Below are 8,074 nucleotides of genomic sequence, written 5' to 3' on the forward strand. Positions count from 1 at the left end.
TCCAAAGCTCCTAAATCATCTCTTGATGTTAGTCGATGCTAAGTGAAAGACTCTTGTGGTTAAGCATATAAGTTAGTAGATGAATCCTTAGAAAGTAACCTTTATCTTAAACTCAAGTTTTTTACAATTGTTTCTTAAACCCTTGCTGAACTCATTGAGTTTGAATCTCTGTTGAGTCGAGTAGATTTAGTAACATCTCGATTGAAATCAAGTCTTTGTTTTCTCGTTTCGTTTCTTTTAAAAATATCTTTATCTTGCGTTTAAACTTGAGTGTTTACTCCTTCCATTAATCGGGAAACTAGCGATTTCCTATTTTTTTTTCTTTCTTTCTTTCTTTCGAGAAACGCGTTCCTTACATCGAATTCTTTACAAGCAAAACCCCAGATTTGTGCTATAGTTGATTATATTAATGTTTCCCTATATGGCTGAAACGAGCTGTTAGCAAGATTCAAAAGCTCCCAAAACATCGTCTTTGATTTTGGTAGTACCTAAAGTGAAACTTCATCTCGTAGGTCATTTCTTGTCGTATGGTAATTAAACACGATGGCAACAATGGTAAAACCTACTTAAAATCATTGAGTAAGGGTTACCAAAACTACGGCTAGAGAGGGTATGATGAGCACTCCGGTGACGATCTCATCCTAGTCCCATAATAAGATCCCGCGTAGTACTGTTAGAAGGCCAAAAGAACCCCAAGGTAAAATATCCTTACGGAGTTCTGAGGAAAAAATCGAGAAACCCCGTTTTTACAACCTGCGTAGTTGGGACACCCGAAAAACGATTGACAGAAGTTACCACTACAAACACTGGCCAAGAGAGAAACTTTCTGATCAAATATACAGACGGTTAATGATTTCTGGCACAAGGAATGTAAGGACAAATGATGATTAGTGCATGGGAAAAGTACCGAAAACGACGTAATAAAACACCTTTTCAAAAATTGTCCTCATAGTCAAAACCGTCTAATTTGCTGAGTTGAGCGTGTCAAAGTAAAATGGAATCGCACTTGGCTGGATTTTTTTCTTTCCTGAGTGTCAGAACTTTTGTACTTCATTCTTAAACCTTTTCGGAAACAGACCAAAGTGAGGTGTTGTTTTGCTGACGTAGGTAGGGACGGGCGAGCCGAAGGATACAAACCATACCCGACCCGATGGAAAGCACTTCAGGTACAGGAAGGATCCTGAGGAATCGGACGGTAGAAGGAACTAATGCGCAAGAAGGAGTGACAGATTCACGACGACCGAATAGCCGACAACACCAGCCGGAAGAATCTCGAGAACCGGGCGGATAAATGGCCACTGTCAATAAGGAAGTCGATCTGGGCCGAGACGATGATCTTCCCTCGAGAATATTACACATCAACCCGATCCAAATAAGACCAGAGGATATGGTAGATGGAATGATTGCGTCATACACAGAGGACGATGAGGAGGCGCAAATGATACGAGAGGATCGTAGGCGAGCCCGACAACATGCAGAGTACCAGTATTCTCTGGATCAAGAAGAAGAAAGTCTTAGGCGAGTGCGTTTGGGACGAGATAACACAACCCGAGACGTCCCCCCTGTCATGCCTCCAACAATGCCATCAGCAGCACCGCCAGCTGCACTACCTACCACAACAGGAAATCATGTCAATGGCCACTCCATCCACGAGAGCACCAACCCGATATTAATGGCAATTCTAGAAAATCAGAAAAGGCAGGACGACATGATGAGGGAACTTGAAAGAAGAAACCCGGCACTAGAGCACGAGAACTATCAACTTCGAAACCAGAGGTCTAGGTCGCGAGGATCATCGAGCCAAGGGGCGTCCAACAATCACACCCGATCAAGGATCAATAGAACTCCCTCACTCGGTCAAGGGAGGGCACCCGACCCCAACCATGCGAGGAATGGATATGGTCCTCCCAATAATTCCTCGACCGATGAAGAAGTACAAAATAGTGGACCCGATGCCGCGACAATGGCTAAGCTCGAACAAATTGAGCTGATGGTTAAGAAATTAGCAGGAGATGTGGAGGACGATAAGTTGGCAGAGGTGATTAATGAAGCGCAAAAAACTTCGTTCACCCAAGAGCTAGATCGAACACCCTTTCCTCCGAAATGTACAGTACCTACATTTTCCTCGAGATTCGATGGCACGGGCGATGCAGGAGAACACATCAATATGTATAGCATGTCATTTTTACAATGGAAGAACCACGATGTGGTTATGTACAAGTTTTTCCCGGCAAGTCTGGAAGGCGAAGCAAAGAATTGGTTCTATACCTTACCCGAGGAGTCCATAGGCAATTACGGAGCCTTAGTGGAAACTTTTCTTGAAACCTATATGCACAACAGCATTACCCGGCCGAGGATAAATATGCTATTCACACTAGCACGAAGATTCAGGAAGCCCTTATGGTCTTTGAAAGATAGATGGAGAAAATTATGTACCGATATCGGGAAGGTGCCCGTCGACCAAAGGATATTCGGGTTCGAACATTCTTTAGGAAAATCTCATCCTATATGGATAGCCATGTACACTGAGACGCCTCAGACATTAAAGGAAATGATAAGGATGCAGGAATATTACATCACGTTGGAAGAAATACAATAAGGAGCACAAGATAGAGGAGTCCAAGAAGCCAGTATAGCAGCTGGGGAGACTCCTCAAGGGGACTCAAAACGATCATAAAAGTAGCTGATGGTACCACAGTAAGGCTCGGGCAAGAAGGAATGGGTCGAGAAAGGAAAAAGTCCTCGTCACGAGCCGAGAACTTACACACCTCTAAACGCGTCACTAGAAGAAGTCTTTAAATAAGTATAAAAGAGAAACGACATTAGGTACTCGAAGACTAGAGGAATACAGTTTGATGAGACAAGGAACCGCCCCGAGTTTTGCCATTACCATCAGTACCGAGGCCACTCGACCAACAACTGTCGGGAGGTGAAAGATATCATTCAACATCTAATTAGGGATGGCTACTTGCGATACTTTGTTAAAAAAACAGAGCCGACACCCACCACACCCGACGCTTCTTTACACCAAGTAAGGATCGATCGCGGAACTCAGTTTACCTGCAATACCATCTCACGCTCGGAAACACAAAGGTTCGACTTAGGAACTGGTATTACATCAAGAATCCACAAGAGGGATCGGGATGGGAAGGAGATCTTCAGCGTAGCAAAAACTTTACCTATGGAGGCCTGATGATGCAACCGATCACCTTCTCCGCTAAAGATGTCTCGATGAATGGACAAGCACATGGAGATCCCCTAGTGATCACCTTACTCATTGAAGAGTGGGGAGTCAAAAGGATACTGATGGACAGCGAGAGTTCGGTCGAGGTCCTCTTATACGACATGTTCAAAAGAATAGATCTATCAGATGACATTTTAATTCCCTCAACCTATCGGATTTATGGCTTCAATGGGACAGTGACCGTACCAAAGGGGGAAGTCACTCTCAGAGTCTCCGATGGGGAGGGATACTTGGACACACTTACCACCTTCTGCGTTGTGGACGTAGTATCACCTTATGAGGCGATCCTCGGCAGGCCCTGGATCGCAGGCATCAAAGGGGTGGCATCGGCTTGCCACCAAAGGTTAAGATTCCCTTCTTACAGGGGAGTCGTTGAAGTTCTAGGTGATCCTCAGGCCGCACGACAGTGTATGCAGTTAGATATCCAGCAAAGCGAAGTTAGGCAATCACAAAAGCGCCAAGAAAAGAACAAAACTAAGGAAATTAAAGCAGGGGAAGAACTGGAGAAGATAATCTCACAAGCGGTCACGACCTATGAAGCAGGCGAGAAAGATATATTGTAGCAATCAAAGGAGGCGACACCGATCGCAGAGCCAAATCCCAACTTCTCGGCCCTAGAGTCTACCCGACAGATCAACTTAGGGACCAAGGAAGAACCAAAGCTAGTCAGAATCGGAACCTCGCTATCGGACGAACAAACAGAGTAGTTGATAACTCTATTACGGGAATACATGGACGTGATCGCCTGGAAGATGCACGACATGGAGGGAATTGACCCGAAGGTGTGCTCACATCACCTATGGATAGATCCCAAGTTTAAACCGATCCGACAAAAGATGCGTCGAATCGCACCCGAACTACAAGTAGCAGTAGATGCCGAGTTGAAGAAATTACAAGTAGATGGAATCATTCGAAAGGCCCAATACCCGCAATGGATATCTAACATGGTGATAGTCCCTAATAGGAATAGAGGAGTCAGGATCTGCATCGACTTGAGAGATTTGAATAAGGCTTGCCCAAAGAACAATTTTCCTCTCCCAGCATCGACCAGCTAGTAGAATCCATAGTTGGATACAAGGCGATAACACTAATAGACGGATACTCGGGATACAATCAGATCCCTCTGGCTCCCAAGGATCAGGAACATACATCTTTCTTCATACCTAGAGGGCTATATTATTACACTAAGATGTCGTTCGGGTTGAGAAACGCTGGTTCCACTTATCAAAGGTTAGTAGAGGACATGTTTGATGATAAAATTCACAACACTATCGAAGCCTACATGGACGATATGCTAGTAAATCAAGGTGGCATTCAACCACATTGATGAACTTCGGGAAATCTTTCAAACTATAAGAAAGTATAAGATGCCAGTGAACATGGCTAAGTGCACCTTTTGGGTCACATCAAGTAAATTCCTGAGATACATAATCACTGATAAAGGTATAGAAGCCGATCCCGATAAGATTATGGCTATCTTGGAAATGACATCCCCGATAACAATAAAGATGTGCAGCGGTTAAACGGAAACTTGCCAGCGTTGGGACGATTCATTTCACGGTCGCCGGACAAATATAAAGACTTCTTTGGGACACTAAGAAAAGGAGAAAAATTCAAATGGAGCGAGGAGTGTGAGGAAGCATTCCAAAAGATTAAGCAACATCTCGCGAGTCTGCCTGTATTACAAAGACCCGAGCCCGATGAAGTGCTTTCCATATACCTCGGGGAAACTAGTCATGCTATAAGTGTGGTTTTAGCTAAAAATATCGGAGCAAAAGAGAAACCCATATACTTCATAAGTAAGGCTATGAATCCGGCGGAGAAGAACTACACCAAAATCAAACAATTAATACTCGCCCTAGTATTTGCCACACAAAAGCTGCGGACGTATTTTCAAACTCACAAGATCCGTGTGCTCACAAAATCTTCTATAGAATCAGTGCTTGATAGTGCGGCAAGGTCGGGATGGATCTCTAAATGGAGTTCTCAAATTAAACAATTCGACATTTTCTATGAGATGAGGACAACAGTAAAAGCGCAAGCGGTGGCTGACTTCTTGGAGGATTTTCCTCTAAACGATGAAGAGGAAATTTAAGATAGCCCGGTATGGAAGAAGATCGAGAATATCCATACGACCTACTAGAAACATGTATCCCGACACGGTGGGAAGTATTCTTAGACGGGTCGTCCAACAAAGACGGATCGGTCCTAGGGCTAGCTTGCCTTCACTACACCAAAGGGGAAGAATATGGTTCACTCGTTCAGGCTTTAATTTAAGGCGACAAACAATGTCACTGTATACGCGGGTGTAATACATGCTTTGCGAATAATAGTAGAAATGGGGATCCACGATATGAGATTAACTAGCGACTCTCAATTAGTCATTAGGCAGATTAGCGGGCAATACGCTATACATGACCCAGTATTACAAAAATATTGGGAGCTCGCCCAATTTTATATCGGCCAGATACCAAACATCAAGTTCCGACACATGTGCAGAAAATATAATCGACATTCGGACGCATTGGCAGACATCGCCTCAATGTTAACAAACTCGAGTGTTGAAGGCATCAGAGTCATGAAAATCTTGATGCCATCTGTACCTGAGACAGTGGACACTAAAGCATATGTAGCTGTAACCACGGCCGATAAATATGCAGTTGTCGATTGGCGCAAACCCATCCACCATTATTTGGAGACGGGAGAATTACCCAAGGGATGACCCGAGATCAACAAAATTAAAAGCAAAGAAGCAGCATACGAATTACGAGATGGTATCTTATATAGAAAATCCTACCTGGGCCGCTATTGAGGTGTTTAAGCAAAGAGGAAGGGCACTCGATCTTGAATGAGCTACATTATGGCGCTGCAGGCAATCACATCTCGGGTCGAAGTCTGGCAGCCCGTGCGAAGACCATGGGATACTTTTGGCCCTACATGAACGACGATGCAAAACATATGGCGTTAATTTGCGACGAATGCTAAAAATTTGGCAAGAAGATACACACTCCTGCAGTCAGTAATTAACCCTTGGCCCTTCTGATAGACGCATTTATGTGTCTAATTTGTCCTCAATGTTTCGTATTGTTGGTACTCGTTTTCGTCCTTATTATGGTGTTTTGTGTATTTTTAGGTATTTTTGGAAAATAAATATTGTTGGAAAAATCGGCTCGAAAAATCACTCGGAACACCCTCCGGAGGACACTTGCTATACGGAGCCCAGATTTGGCTAAGGGGCACCCCAAAAAAGGAAGCTGCTATTCGCACCCCACATCTGGTTAGGGGGACACCATCTTCTTCATTTGAAACTTAAAAATTGGCGGGAAAAATGTGGCAGCTCTCTGAGAATGTTTCGATCGAAATTTGAAGATGTTCTAGGTGGACTAAAGGGCTGAAACTTCATGCGTAGTTGTGATATGTCATAAAAGAGCTGGTATGGGTGTTTGTTTCGATCAAATTTGGCTGGAAAATCCGTGACAGGGAATCAGGGCAGCCCGTGCATGAGAAGAATAGTTCACGGGTTTTGGAATATTTATGCGTGTTCTGCTCGTGTATGATGACTCTAGCAACACTCTGGACCGTGAAGAAGATAAATGAGGAGATTTTGCAGCTGTAGAAACACGTGAGAAGCTAAAACATGGAAGAAAATATTCCTAGAATATTTTTCTTCACTGCCGAGTTTAATGAAAATTTGTGAGAGTTATGGCGTGATATTTTGCTGCTGTTGAGTATATATAGGGTGAGGGGATCATAGAGAAGTGAGGGGGAGAGATTGGGAGAAGTTTGGATCACCACAGAGTCAAAAAAATCGAATTTGCAGAGAGACCACCTGCTGCTGCTGCTGCCATTGACGAACACTGAAGAACACGAAGAACGGACCTGCACCAGTAGTCGTTTTCCTACAATAATAACGACTCACACCTGTGGGTCGTACATCAGGCAGACTTATTTGCTACAGCATTTGCGACACAGCTGCAGCAGTCTTATTTTGTCACTGAGGGTCGTAGTTCTCTGGTTTGTAACAAATATAATTGTTACAAACCCTGTTTTATTGTATTTCTCATATTCTCATCATTTGTAAACCATTTTTGAGCATCAATGAAATTCTTTGAGAGGTTTTCCAACATGATGAGCGGCTAATTCTCTCGTAACCAAGGCAATGGATGAAGCTATTCACACATGAACAATGGGTAACTATTTCATTTTCTCTAATATTTAATTATAATTCACTCAATCACTGCTTTTGCAGAGTTCTTAAAAGTTTACATAATTTTCTTCATTAGTTGTGATTCAATTAGATAGGTTATGCTTTGGTTAGATAATCTATGCTTAAGGGATACAATTAATTTTTGAGAATATGTTTGATTATTTGTGGATTAAGAAATAAATGATTAAAAGGATAATTAGAGTTATGAAATATTTGACATCATTCATGTGTAATAGTGGATTCTAGTGTCTTGGTTACCGCTCGCCCACTTTGTTAATATTTTTGTATATAATTTTATTAAATCTTTAAATTTAATCTTCACAAGTACGAGAGTTTGAACCTCATTACTACAACAACAATCAAAATTAATATCATTTTGGCGCCGCCGACGCGGATTTGTGCTTAGGTAGAATTTTTAGGTTTTTTTTTATTTCATTTGTTCTTTTTACGTTTCTTTGGGTGTGTCTTTGTATTATAGGTTTGAAGTTGGATACTAAAGACTTGGAATCAAAGCTTAAAGCTAAAAGAGAAGGAAAAAGACAAAGCAAAAAAAAGAGCGAACGAAAAAATTAAAAAAAAAAGAGAGAGAGAGAGAGAGAGAGAGAATTTTTTTTTTTTTTTAG

This window comes from Papaver somniferum, chromosome 2 (assembly GCF_003573695.1).
Source record: "Papaver somniferum cultivar HN1 chromosome 2, ASM357369v1, whole genome shotgun sequence".
Classification (NCBI taxonomy): Eukaryota; Viridiplantae; Streptophyta; class Magnoliopsida; order Ranunculales; family Papaveraceae; genus Papaver; species Papaver somniferum.